General features: G+C 40.6%; 1 protein-coding gene across 5 annotated transcripts in view; it reads right to left on the bottom strand.

Moving 5' to 3' along the window:
• The window catches only part of CDK14 (cyclin dependent kinase 14), a 666,835-nt gene that overhangs the window by 531,642 nt on the left and 120,352 nt on the right, over nt 1–14,841 (bottom strand). Inside the window, exon 1 of one of the 5 annotated variants that reach the window (XM_055589678.1) lies at nt 5,284–5,420. The exons of the other annotated variants lie outside the window; for them this stretch is intronic. The gene's annotated coding sequence lies outside the window, so the exon portion shown is untranslated. Of the gene's footprint in view, nt 1–5,283; nt 5,421–14,841 lie in introns of those variants that run through there. 5 annotated transcript variants of the gene reach the window in all.

The raw sequence follows: 14,841 nt of genomic DNA, 5'->3' as shown, positions 1-14,841 counted from the left end.
GGAAATAATAGTGATCAATGTCGAGAGTGATGCTAGAAAGTTTAGAAGTTTAATGGTTTTATTCTAATAAAATAAATCTAGACGCAAACTTCACCAAAGAATTCAGAAATATATAGGGCACCACTCAATATAGAATTGACTTCTGAAGCTCTTAAAATTTTCAGAGAATCATATATGGGTCACTAACCACACAGAGCTCATGAAGAGAAACACAGGGAACAATGAACCTCTGGGCAGAAAATGGAAGTATCTCTCAATGTAGCTTTAACAGCTGGCCCATCTTTTGTAAAGAACTAAAATTTCGACGATCATAAATTTGACAGCAATCCATTAATAATGAAGTCCTGACTGCTTTCATGAGGGCTGGTTCTGTAAACCTTTCCCATGACTGACAAAATTCAATAGTGAATCCTAACTGAGATATTCAAGGTGAAGAGAGCAGAACAGTGGGATACACACGCCCTGCTGTTTGGCTGCCACCTGAAAACAAGCCCCAGTGCTTCCAGGAACATTTCACTGTCAGCTTTGTATTTTTAGCAAGATCTCATTTAGCTACGGAATAAGCCACTGGAGCAAATTTGTATCAGTTGGGTCGAAGAGGAAATCTACAGAACATATAATCCTTCCCAAACCTGCCAGGTTGTAACTAGAATACTGAAGAATTTTTTCTTTTATTCACCTTTTATACCCAAACCCAATAACATTAAGAAACTGTCACATATGCCCAATAAACTAGCAAACTGGAGAAGGATCTTGGGCAAGATCTGATATAAACTGATAGAAAAGAGAGATGGAGATCAAGGATTTCTAGATGACCATGACAATGATGATGAAGGCTACTGTGTGTGCTCAGTCATGTCTGACTCTTTGTGACCCCGTGGACTGTAGCCCGCCAGGCCCCTCTGTCCATGGGATTCTCCAGGCAAGAATACTGGAGTGGGTTGCCATTTCCTCCTCCAGGGGATCTTCCTGACACAGGGATTGAACACGTGTCTCTTGCGTGTCTGCATTAGTAGGCAGATTCTTTACCACTGAGCCACCTGGGATGATGGCTATTATTAAACTCTTATTAAATGAGATACTCTTTTAAAAGTTTCATAAGTAGTTTCTCAATTAATCTCTACGACACCCTCAAGAGATACAATTATCATCCCAGTTTCACAGATGATGAAATTGAGGCACACAAGAGTTACATAACATGTCCAAGACCACACAGAGCATGCACAGGAAACGGGAATTATTTCAGGACTTTGACTGTGAAGCCCAAGCTCTTGACCACCAGGTTATCTTCCTTACATGTCCCTTGGGACTTAGATCCTGAGAGAAATAAGGAAAGCACAGATCTGACCTGCCACACTTCTCTCACTATTTCTTCTCCTGATACAAAAGAAAAGTGCTTTTAGAACTGAGCAAAGTAACTGCTCTGTGCTTTGAGGTTTTCCGACCCATCCTTGCCACCTCCTCATCACTTCCACCATGTAAATTTAACATGCTTTTGACTAATCTGGCTGTCAATCTTATCAAAAGTTGATCCACATATCAAAAGTCAAGGCTGAAAATCAAAGTATTAGGGTGTATGTGGGTTGGGGCAGAAAGCAAAAGACTTATTAAGAAGGACAGACTGATGGGGAAGATGGGAAGGCTCAGGCCTCTTCCCATGTATGTTTGTGTTTCCTGAAGTGAAAGTGTTAGTTGCTCAGTCGAGTCTGCCTCTTTGTGACCCTATGGGCATAGCCTCTGTCCATTGGATTCTCCAGGCAAGGATACTGGAGTGGGTTGCCATTCCTCACTCCAGGGGATCTTCCTGATGCGGGGATCGAACCCAAGGCTCCCACATTGCAGGCAGATTCTTTACTCTCTGAGCCACCAGGGAAGCCCTGTGTTTCCTGAAGAGTATGTTAAAGGCATGGATTTAAAGTGTTGATTGAACCCATCTAAGAATCATCATATTGGTCAATGGTAGATAAACAGAGGCTCTAGAGCCTTAACTCAGCTTTCTAAAAAAGATCTATGAGAAAGTCATTTAGATTTAATAGTATCATCAGGAAGAAATGTGAGAAGGAGAATGCTACACTGATGAAGCCAGGCTGACCTCATCCAGTGGAAATCTGCTTAATGGGCATGAATCTTGTCCCCTTTCTCATCCCCCTCTAACTCAGAGGAGATCTGTGATTTGGGGGTTGGGTGTACACTGAGAACAGCACTGGGGAGTGGGAGAAGACTTGCGGTGGGCATCGAGAGATGAGTGCAGTCTCACCCTCCAACTGGCCAGATGAAACGAAGATGAGTCAACTGGTTAAACGACTGACTGCTGAAGTACCTCCAAGTTCTAAGAGTCTCTGATTCTGCAAGAGGATCTCAACATGATCAACCTTTGCTTATAAAGTTTTTAATTAACAGACTAGAAGCAGAGTGGGTAAAATCTGAATGTTCACAATTGCAAAACCCACAGTCCAGCCTTCCACTATATATTTCAGATGACAGTTGCTTTCTGTAAGCAAAAACTTCACATGAAAATCTAACTAGCCCAATTACCATGCTCAACTACCAGGCCATGTAAAGAATCCAAATGAATATATCCTTGGATCATTCCTTAGATCAGTGCATTTCTATTCCTCAATTCTACACTTTCCTCTAGGCTTTTTAGTATTTCTAAATTATCCATATTTATTAGATGTCCATAGAAGTCGATATGGGAACTTGCTTTATTGAAATTATATGGGGGGGGGGTGGAGACTGCTGTCTTTTCCATATTAAAAAAAATTAAAGCATACATTAAAAAGGAATGAAATTCTGATACACGGTACAACATGGATGAATCCTGAAAATGCATTGGATACAATAAACTAAACACAAAAGGAGAAATACCTTATGATTCCACTTAATATGATATGACATACCAAGAAAAGGCAAATTCATAGACACAGATGTAGACTAGAGATTATCAAAGGCTGGAGACGGAGACTGGGGAGTTATCACTTAATTGACACAGAATATCTATTAGGGATGATGAAAAGTTCTGCACTTGGACAGCAATGATGATAGCAAAACATTGGGAATGTACTCAGGCGAATAAATTACACACCTAAAAATGGTTAAAATGGAAAATTTTGTGTTACATATATTTTTCACCACAATTTTTAAAATGGAAAAAAATCAAAGCATATACTGTATGTTTCACAATTGCTCAAAATGAAAAAATTTAAAAATGTCTCCTTGAACTATTTTAAGGAGTAGATTGTAAGTTTCCTGAGGACAGGGACTAGCTGCGTCTCAGCAGTTACACTGCTCCTCAGTAGACTCTCCATAAATGCTTGTTTAATAAATAAATGATTAAAAGATATAAATAGAGGACAATTCTCCTAAGTAGAAAAGTATAAAAAGCATCAAATTTACTTATTCATGAAAGAGTATAATGGGGCATATTCCTGAGAAAAATACCAAAGCTACGATCCCTAAGCTCCTTCAGGGAAGGGAGTATATCTACTTCATCTTTACTCCCTTCACAGCACGTCTCACGATGCCTCATAGAGTAAATGGCTGATAAATGTTTGCAGAATGAGGAATTTAAAAAAAACTGATAGGAAAATCAATCTTATTAACTGCTCTACTATTCTCCTTTTAAAAAATTACTTACTTTTTGCAATCATACAACTCCTGCCACAGGACGAAAAAAAAGAAACCTCATAGCTTATAAAAAGTGAAGGTAAAATATAAATAACTAGAAGATATCACTCTCAGGAAAAGAAACAGCAAACACAGGCACATCATGTTCTGAGTAGAAAAAAAAAGTTGTTTTCTTTTTTTAAAAGGAACAACTAAAGTATAGAAAAGATAGCTTGTATAATTCATCTCCATTTTTTAGGAAAAAATAAATGGTCAAAAATAACAGAAAATTTTAACTATCTTTGGAAGAAAATCCAAATATTCCTTGCCAAAAATTAATGTCTGACCTTTACAATAAATAGTTGAGTGAATACAGAAGAATATTTAAGGTCCCCCTTAAAAAAATTCTAGTGAACCCAAACATTATCACTAATTCTCTCAACTAGCCTATCAACTAATCTAGTGTTCTTTCTTAGAAATACTTATGTCACAAAATTACCTACAACGGGCTTATGACCAACATGCCACACCAAGTTACTGATGATTTTCTCAACTAATATTCACCATCATCATCATTTACATTTTACATGAAGTACTCAGTTAAAGTATACATAAGGAGAACACTTTTAAAGGCAAAAAATTCAAATGCTGACATCCTTAACATCCAGTACCTATACAACAGTTGGAACCTTATAAAATCACCAGAACCGTGCAATGTAGTAGTCTCACTTTGAACAATATTAAAACATGTCTTTCAACTTCAACCACCCCCACCCCTAAGACAAGGTGCCCATTAACAAACGGAAATAGGAATTAGACCTCTGCAGAGATCACGGTTTATTACATTTCTGTCTCTCAGCTGTTATCTTCTCCCCAAGCAGGTGGGCATCATTTTGGAGGCGCCTCTCTGCTGCCCGGACCTTCATGCCTGCAGGAGTTCTCCATTAGCATCCAAAATGCTAACAGTCCACTCTTAGAGTCAGCACTTCAAGCAGAGCTGCATGAAGGATGCCCACTTCTGTACATGAAAGCACAACCACTCCAGGTGGGCAGATGCAAAATGCCAGCACACTGACCTCTGCCAGGCAGCAAACATTTAAAGCAGGTGCGTTTCCGTGCTCCAGAAGGGAGTGGGGAGGAGCAGGGAGGAAGCCCCAGATCCCTAATATATTAGAGATGTTTATTGCACTCAGAGCCATTCCAGCTAATTCATGGACATCCGTTTATCCAAATGAGAAAAGTGGTCTCCCGTCCTTCACCAGCTCGACTCAGAGGGCATTCAGCCAAGCATAGCCGGGCAAAACAATCCATAAGATCTCTTTAAGCTATAATAAATAAGATGAGTTTCAGAAGAAATAACATTCAGCTCCGGCAAAGAAGCACAGTCGCAAACCTTTTCCTCATCTTATCGCTGCTTCTGGTGTTTACAAAGTACAAGCAGTAGCCTCGGAAACCTCAAGAGACTCTGCCGTCGGTAACCTCCTGTCAGATCTTTAGTTTAAATAGCCCCTGGATCAACCTGTGATGGGTTTTGGCAGTTAAATAGAAGGAAGTGAGTAAAATGACATGCACAAAATGAATCCTTTTCAAGTTGTAAATGAGTGAGTCAGGATTCAGACTTGCAGAGATGCTCCAAATTAAACCCCCTGCTCTAATTTTAAGCATGCTCCGTCTTACCGTTTCGCTGTTGTCTCTCTCAGGCTTGAATCACCTGGAACTCTTTAGCATGTCTCTAGCAATGTGTTTGCACCAGGCCAGGCTCATACAGCAACTGAATTCACATCTTTCTGCACTAGCAAGCTGAAATGGTACGGCCGTACTACAACCAAGAAAGGGGGAAGCAAAAGCAGGGGAAAGAAAAAAAAAAAAAAAACACCCAGAAATACCTCGAGAAGCTAATCTCCATGGAAGAAGACCAAAAATGGTGCAGAAGAACACAAAGGACATGCTCACATTCAGGATCAATAGCTTTAACACTTTAATTTTTTTTCCCAAAAGAATCTCTCTTTTTTTTTTTTCCTCTAAACACGATGGACTTGCCTGTGGAGTTCCCAGGAAGACAGAGTAATCCGGGCTCTGCAGCAGCATTGCAGCCAAAGTAACCGTGCATATTCTGTCCAGGCAATTCACAAGACACTGTCTCTTCAGAAAGATATTGATTTGCAATGCAGGGCTGCCTCAAAAGAATGGGAGCCAAACAGATAATGGTGATTGCATAGGAGGAAAAACATTTAATCAAGGGGATGCACCTCATCATGCTCGATTCAATTTTTTAAAAGCACTGGGGCCAGCCAGTAAGTGTCTTGAGTGACAAACCCATTAAACAGTAATCTGAGGTCCTAGAGAAGGCCAAGTTTAGGCTGCCATCATTTGCATTTGTGCTGCAAAAGCCACTAAAACGTTTAATGTATCTATGTGCATAGATTTCTCATATGCAAATGGGGCATGATGAGAACTCTAAAATAACCATGCACCAAATATGAGAGGTTAAAAAAAAAAAATGCACAGGTGTAGCATTTACGGAACCAAAGTGATCAAATACATAGTAATGAGCCTGCAGAATTCTTGATGGGAGTTACAGCTCATATGACCCTCAAAAGTAAAATATCAACACAAACCAGATCTCACAATCCTTAGGCTAATTGTGTCAAGTCATGCCACACGGTGCTGGGTGACCAGCAAAGATCCCAAACTGCCACTCTCGTAGCGACCCCTACAGGAGAGAGAGTGATCTACAACTCACCCTTGTTTCAAGTTATCTCCTATCCTCAGAAGACAGAATTGCAAAAGGGCAAAAAAGTAGATTAGGACACAGCCAAGAAATACATTAGGCAACAAATCAAAAAAGTCAGGCATGACATCTGACCTCATATATTCACTTAGTTAAGAAATCAAAGGACAAGAAGAGGTAACAACAATGTCAAATATTTCCATAGCTCCCAGGACTAGTGCACACATATCAGTAACCTCAGGGGGAGAGTAGCATTGAAATATATGCAATGCCATGTGCAGATTAGAGGCTGATGGGAAGCTGCTCTCCAGCACAGGGAACCTGTGCTCTGTGACAACTGAGAGGGGTGGGAGGGAGGCTCAAGGGGGAGGGGACCCACGAATACTTCTGGCTGATTCCTGTTGTATGGCAGAAGCCAACACAACATTGTAAAGCAATTATCCTCCCATTAAAAATAAATTAAGAAAAAGAAATCCCAGAGGAAAGTGCTTTCCCTTTACATGCTAACTGGTTCAAAGGAATCATCTCCCGCATCCGCTATTTGCAAACCATCCTCATCCTCATCCTCCCCAGTGACAATGGGAAGACACTGAACTATTTTTCTGCAACACCAAAGCTCATCCAAAAATCTTACGAAAAGTTCTTCAAACACAAATAGTATGTAGCTTGCTCTTCACAAAAGCCAGGACAGAAAGTTATCTCCTTAATATGGGAAAACTATCGAGTTATATGCACTTTGCTTCTGTGCAGCAGACTTCATTTCAATAAGTCTCAAGACTCTGGAGCTGTGTTTGTGACTGCTCAAGCCCCAGCCCACAAAGACTCTCCTTTTTCATAACCAACAACATTTACTTGAATCATTTAAGCCTTTGAATCATTAACCATATGCTGTCTCATAAAACTCTCCTATAGTACTGGTGTTTCCCCCCCTGAAGGCCATTGAGGAACAAATTCACATTAATCTCATCTTTTCTTTTTTTTTTTTTTTTTTACTCCTCCATAGCATGTTAACACACTGCTACACATCTAGCAAATTTTAAATTAAAAATTTTAAGAATTAGGGAATTTCCCAACTCCATATTTTAAGGCTTAGATAATCTCCCCTCACATCAGAAGTGTTAGCTTTAGTTTCTTCACTTAAGTAGTGCCTATGTGTTTTTTCTTTCTAGAGAGTTGGTAGATAAGGGCATGTACAGTGTTTGTGTTCGCTAAACTATTCTGTATAAAACCCAAGAAACTTAACACAATAATCTTCTGCTTTATTCTTTCATTTATTCATTCAACGAATAGGCACCAATGCACCCAGCGATGAGCAGCCATGCTCTCTACAATCAAAGACTCCTCCTGACTTGGGTGGGTCTTCAGGTAGCTCCTCCTCAGAGCCCTCCTGGGGCTCCCCTCTTGCGTTGGTGCCCCCTCAGCCCAGCACACTGCACTGTTCTTGCTTCACTATCTAAATTATTTGTTTGTCTTCCTCCCCCACTAGAACACAAACTACTCAAGAACCTGGAATTCTACGCATTGGCTCTCCTGTGTTTCCCTAGCGCCTAGAACAGCCTCTGCACTTGTAAATCAATCAATATTAGGAGGATCTGCTGACGCCAGTAGTTCAAGCCAACTCTGTGGACTCCTATAGAGTGGAAATGGATGGGGAAGCTTGACAGGTGTGTGGGGGAAAGAACAGTGTCACCAAATATACACAGGTTAACAACAAGCTTGGCCATGTAACAAAAGTAAGGAGAGAGGCTGAAGGAGAAGCTGTGGAAAATTAATCAGTATGCTCATGTTTTACAGGAAGGATTCGCTATCTACTGCTATGAAGACTATCTTTATTAGGGGACACTGAGGTGTATATTGGAGAAGGAAATGGCAACGCACTCCAGTGTTCTTGCTTGGAGAATCCCAGGGACGGGGGAGCCTGGTGGGCTGCCCTCTATGGGGTCGCACAGAGTCAGACACGACTGAAGCGACTTAGGAGTTAGCAGAGGTGTATCTATCAAACCACACCACAGAAGAGCATTAGTAGAAATTAAGATAAAGGGTCTGTCTTCAAAGAGAAGAGACAAAAGTCTTTTGTAAAAACACCATCTCAGTGGACATAGAGGAAAAGATGGGAAAGAAACCAACAAAAATACTGTACTAACATCTGCTTTGGTCATATTTACAAGTAAACAAAACTTGATCTCTTGAAATGCCTGCCTTTATGAAAAAAAAATTTTTAATTCTAAAAAGTACTATGCACTTCTATAACACTTTAAATATCACATAATAAACCAAAACTAATCTTCAATTGATGATGGGGTCAATTATGAACCAGTGACAGCCAGCAGGCTTTAACAGCAAGTATACAGGGCCACTGCCTCCTGATCTCAGTAATCGATATTTGTGAGCTCCTCTGCTTCACTGAGATGTTTCATCCTTTCTTTGCCATTAAGCTTTCCTTCTTACAGCTGTAACTGTGCCACTTCCTTCTAACACCACCACACCCTTCTCAGTCTTGCCACAGATTCTTCAACCATCCCTGTGCTGGGCAGCTTAGAGAAACAGGCTTGTTAGAACACCAGGTGAACAGAGGTCTGAGTCAAAGGGTATGTTCAAAGCAGAACTAGGAACCTTCTCCTGAGTGGAGAAATATTAGCTCGGGCATCCACTGATCACAGGCTTTACCATATAGGCTTTGTGGTAGTTCTCATCTGTGCAGAAACTTTTGCTTCGTATCAACTTATGTGGAGCTAGCTCAGACATATAAGGCTGCCAGATGTCTGATCTTCAGGCAAGTAGAGCCATATAGGCAGATGGGACCAAAGAAGATTAAGCCTGGAGAAAACAGGTACTTGGAAAAAGGGATGCAGAGGGGGTGAGGTGGGTGGGGGGTTGGGCGGGTAGAAAGTGTGTGTGTGTGTGTGTGTGTGTGTGTGTGCACGCGCACGCGCACGCGTGCACCCACATGCTCAGTCATGTCTGACTCTTTGCCACCCCATGGACTGTGGTCCGTCAGGCCCCTCTGCCCATGGAATCTCCCAGGCAAGAATACTGTAGTGGGTTACCATTTCCTATTCCAGGAGATCTTCCTGACCCAGGGATCGAACCCATGTCTCTTGCATCTCCTGCATTGGCAGACGGGTTCTTTACCACTATGCCATCTGGAAAATCCAGAAAAAATGAATAGAGAAAGGTTTTTTAAAAAACTGAAAAAAGAAAACATTAAGGAAACTGTTTAAAGATTAGGAAAAGGGTTAAGAGAAAAAGGTTACTTTATGCATATAACTCTAATACAATGTCATTTACTTAATGAATTAATATCATTAAATACTTAGGGGACACAGTTTATTTTGAAAAGTGATAGAGAAAAGATTGAAATTTCCCCAAAAGAGGTTCAATTTCAATTTTAATAGTTCCATGAAACCCTAGCAATTTCTTTCTATTGTAAACCTTTACAGCAAAATGTTCACATTATGATTGGTTTGCAAATGTTCAGGATATTTCAGTAAACCTGTTTTTCCAGTGGTCATGTATGAATGTTAGAGTTGGACTGTGAAGAAAGCTGAGCGCCGAAGAATTGATGCTTTTGAACTGTGGTGTTGGAGAAGACTCTTGTGAGTCCCTTGGACTGCAAGGAGATCCAACCAGTCCATCCTAAAGGAAATCAGTCCTGAATATTCATTGGAAGGACTGATGCTGAAGCTGAAACTCCAGTACTTTGGCCACCTGATGTTAAGAGCTGACTCATCTGCAAAGACCCTGATGCTGGGAAAGATTGAGGGCAGGAGGAGAAGGGGACGACAGAGGATGAGATGGTTGGATGGTACCACTGACTCGATGGACATGGGTTTGGGTGGACTTCAGGAGTTGGTGATGGACAGGGAGGCCTAGTGTGCTGCGGCTCATGGGGTCACAAAAGTCGGACACGACTGAGCAACTGAACTGAAGTGAAACCTTAACTTTTTAATAAGCCCTAAAAACTTTATGACTTAATACTTCTCCTCTGGTGTCAGTCATTACCTAATTCCCACATATTCATTGAAATGTTATTTATTTAAAATACTTTCTCAAATGATGTAACTGACAAGGGATTAACCTCCAACATATACAAACAGGAGGCTTCTCTGGTGGCACAGAGGGGAAAGAATCCGCCTGCAAAGCGAGAAACCCAGGTTCGATCCCTGGGTTGGGAAGATCCCCTAGAAAAGGGAATGGCAACCCACTCCAGTATTCTTGCCTGGAGAATTCTATGGACAGAGAAGCCTGGCAGGCTATAGTCCATAGGGTCACAGAGTCAGACATGACTGAGTGACTAACACCCACATACAAATAGTTCATTCAAGTCAATATCAAAAAACAAATAAATACCCCAATCAAAAAATGGGCAGAAGATCTAAATAGATATTTCTCCAAAGCAGACATACAAATGGCCAAAAGGCACATGCAAAGATGCCCAACATCTCTAGTTATTAAGGATATGCAAATCAAAACTACAATGAAGTATCACCTCACAATGGTCAGAGTGGCCATCATCAAAAGTCTACAAATAATAAATGCTGGAGAGGATGTGGAGAAAACGGAACCCAACTACTCTGCTGGTGGGAATGTAAATTGGTACAGCCACTATGGAAAAGTATGAAGGTTCCTTAAAAAACTAAAAATAGAGCTACCATATGATCCTACAATCTAACTCCTGAGCATATATCTGAAGAAAACTGTAATCTGAAAAGACACACACATGCAGCACTATTTACAATAGCCAAGACATACAAGCAACCTAAACGTCCATCAACAGGTGAACAGATAAAGAAGATGTATGCTTATACAATGGAATACTACTCAGCCATAAAAATGAAATGCCATTTGCAGCAACACAGATGGACTTTGAGATTATTGTACTAAGTGAAGCAAGCAAAGACAAATATCATATGATATTACTTACATGTGTAATACGGAAAAAACTGATACAACTGAATTTATATACAAAACAGAAACAGAGCCACAGACATAGAAAACAAACTTATAGTTACCAAAAGGGAATGGGGGAGGGATAAATTAGGAGTTTGGAATCAACATATATACACTGTTATATGTAAAATAGATAAGCAACAAGGACCTACTGTGTATCACAGGGAACTATACTCAATATTTTGTAATAACCTATAAGGGAAAAGAATCTGAAAAAAACAGATACATATGCATGCATAACTGAACCGCTTTGCCGTACACCTGAAATAAGCACAACACTGTAAATCAACTAAATCTCAAAATACTGTGAAACTCTGGAGGACTTTGAATTGAACGTTTAAAAGTCATCTCTTAACCACATACCGAAAACATCGACATGTCATTCATGGCATTTCATAGAAACTTTGCGATTTTCTCCTTGAGTGATAGCTGCTCGGTCATGCCTGACTCTTTGCAACTCCATGGACTGTAGCCTGCCAGGCTCCTCTGTCCATGGAATTTTCTCCTTAATATTACACAATTCTGAATGTTTTCTAAATTCTGGAGGGAGAAAAATGAACCAATTTTATCAGTAAATTTGGATAATTCCATCAACCAATACATTTGTCCCTGAAAAACATTGCATTCCATTAAACTGCACCATGAAAACAAGGTTATTTATTGGGAAAATAAGACTGAGAACAGACTATTCAAAACCCATGCACCTAGAGCACCAATAAAAAAATAATAATAAATCCCTGGAGGAGGAAACTGCAACCCACTCCAGTATTCTTGCCTGGGAAATTCCATAGATGGAGGAGCCTAGGGGGTTATAGTCCATGGGGTCACAGAGAGTGGGACGCAACTCAGCAACTGAGCGTGAGCATGGCTCCTCATGGAAGATGCACCTGCTGCTGCTGCTAAGTTGCTTCAGTCATGTCCGACTCTGTGCGACCTCATAGACAGCAGCTCCCCCATCCCTGGGGTTCTCCAGGCAAGAACACTGGAGTGGGTTGCCATTTCCTTCTCCAATGCATGAAAGTGAAAAGTGAAAGTGAAGTCGCTCAGTCGTGTCCGACTCTTAGCGACCCCATGGACTGCAGCCCACCAGGCTCCTCCATTCATGGGATTTTCCAGGCAAGAGTACTGGAGTGGGGTGCCACTGCCTTCTCTGGGAAGATGCACTATTCTCCTGAAAACCAAAGCTATCAACCATCGGAGGATAACTTACCAAAGCTCTATAAATGGTCACAGGACATTCTTTACCATCACAATCTTTTTCAGGGAAATTGCTTGAATATTTTCCTTAAGGACATTTCTGCATAACTGAAAATTCAGAGCTGATTGTAAAAATGTCTATTCTAGGCTCTGTTTATGTGATTAGGTAGGATGCAGATCACTCTAACAGTGTTACAGAAACAATCTTTCCTTTTTTCTTAATTTATTTAATTTTCTAAATGTTTGTTCCCAATACATGTAAATTAATTTTATAATTAATTTACATCTAAATTAAGTATATAATTAATTTACATGTAATTTGACTTTGATAAATTCACTTACTGATTTTAATAATTTATAAAACTCTTATTTGACCAAGCAAAAAAAAAAAAATCTTAACACACGCACACAGGCCACATCCTCCTCCTCTCTGAATTCCCTACAGTGCCGATATTAGGTCTTGCCTACAACAGAGGCACTATCAATGTTTCTTGGCTAGAGATAAATCCTGTGCTGCTCTCTGTGAACTGCAGAAAACAAGTCCAGGTGAAAACAATTCAGTTATGAACTTCATTCTAGGTTGAAAAAATCCAAAAATAAAGCTAGAGCAGCAGAGCTTTACGTTACATTTGCTAAAAAACATCATGGAAGGTAGAGAGTCAGGAATCTAAAAACAGAAACAGGCTACAATAATTAAGACAGGTTGGATTTTTGCCTGTATTTAAAAAATCTGAGGTCTGATTACAGTTCAGCTCCTATGCAAGGCTTTAGTCTAATCCTTTTTAGGGAACAATTTTCTTCCTTGCTGTATGTTGTGCATTCCTGGGTGTGTGTCCTCAATTACCCCCGGTAACAACCTGTTATCAATTAAGGACAGAAATGTTAGGGACCTAACAGAAGCAGAATATATTAAGAAGAGGTGGCAAGAATACACAGAAGAACTGTACAAAAAAGATCTTCACGACCCAGATATTCACGATGGTGTGATCACTTACCTAGAGCCAGACATCCTGGACTGTGAAGTCAAGTGGCCCTTAGAAAGCATCACTACAAACAAAGCTAGTGGAGGTGATGGAATTCCAGTTGAGCTATTTCAAATCCTAAAAGATGATGCTATGAAAGTGTTGCACTCAATATGCCAGCAAATTTGGACGACTCAGCAGTGGCCACAGGACTGGAAAAGGTCAGTTTTCATTCCAATCCCAAAGAAAGGCAATGCCAAAGAATGCTCAAACTACCGCACAATTGCTCTCATCTCACACGCTAGGAAGGTAATGCTCAAAATTCTCCAAGCCAGGCTTCAGCAATACATGAACCGTGAACTTCCTGATGTTCAAGATGGTTTTAGAAAAGGCAGAGGAACCAGAGATCAAATTGCCAACATCCGATGGATCATGGAAAAAGCAAGAGAGTTCCAGAAAATACATCTATTTCTGCTTTATTGACTATGCCAAAGCCTTTGACTGTGTGGATCACAATAAACTGTGGAAAATTCTGAAAGAGATGGGAATACCAGACCACCTGACCTGCCTCTTGAGAAACCTGTATGCAGGTCAGGAAGCAACACTTAGAACTGGACATGGACTGGTTCCAAATAGGAAAAAGAGTACGTCAAGGCTGTATATTGTCACCCTGCTTATTTAACTTCTATGAAGAGTACATCATGAGAAATGCTGGACTGGAAGAAGCACAAGCTGGAATCAAGATTGCCGGGAGAAATATCAATAACCTCAGATATGCAGATGACACCACCCTTATGGCAGAAAGTAAAGAGGAACTAAAAAGCCTCTTGATGAAAGTGAAAGAGAGTGAAAAAGTTGGCGTAAAGCTCAACATTCAGGAAACTAAAATCATGGCATCTGGTCCAATCACTTCATGGGAAATAGATGGGGAAACAGTGGAAACAGTGTCAGACTTTATTTTGGGGGCTCCAAAATCACTACAGATGGTGATTGCAGCCATGAAATTAAAAGATGCTTGCTCCTTGGAAGGAAAGCTATGACCAACCTAGATAAAATATTCAAAAGCAGAGACATTACTTTGCCAACAAAGGTCTGTCTAGTCAAGGCTATGGTTTTTCCAGTGGTCATGTATGGATGTGAGAGTTGGACTGTGAAGAAAGCTGAGCGCCAAAGAATTGATGCTTTTGAAAAGTGGTTTCGGAGAAGACTCTTGAGAGTCCCTTGGACTGCAAGGAGATCCAACCAGTCCATTCTAAAGGAGATCAGTCCTGGGTATTCTCTGGAAGGACTGATGCTAAAGCTGAAACTCCAATACTTTGGCCACCTCATGCGAAGAGTTGACTCATTGGAAAAGACTCTGATGCTGGGAGGGATTGGGGGCAGGAGGAGAAGGGG

This window comes from Bubalus kerabau, chromosome 8, assembly GCF_029407905.1.
Source record: "Bubalus kerabau isolate K-KA32 ecotype Philippines breed swamp buffalo chromosome 8, PCC_UOA_SB_1v2, whole genome shotgun sequence".
NCBI classification, from domain to species: Eukaryota; Metazoa; Chordata; class Mammalia; order Artiodactyla; family Bovidae; genus Bubalus; species Bubalus kerabau.
Note: the sequence above shows the minus strand (reverse complement) of the source record. Positions and strands in the feature narration are given on the sequence as shown.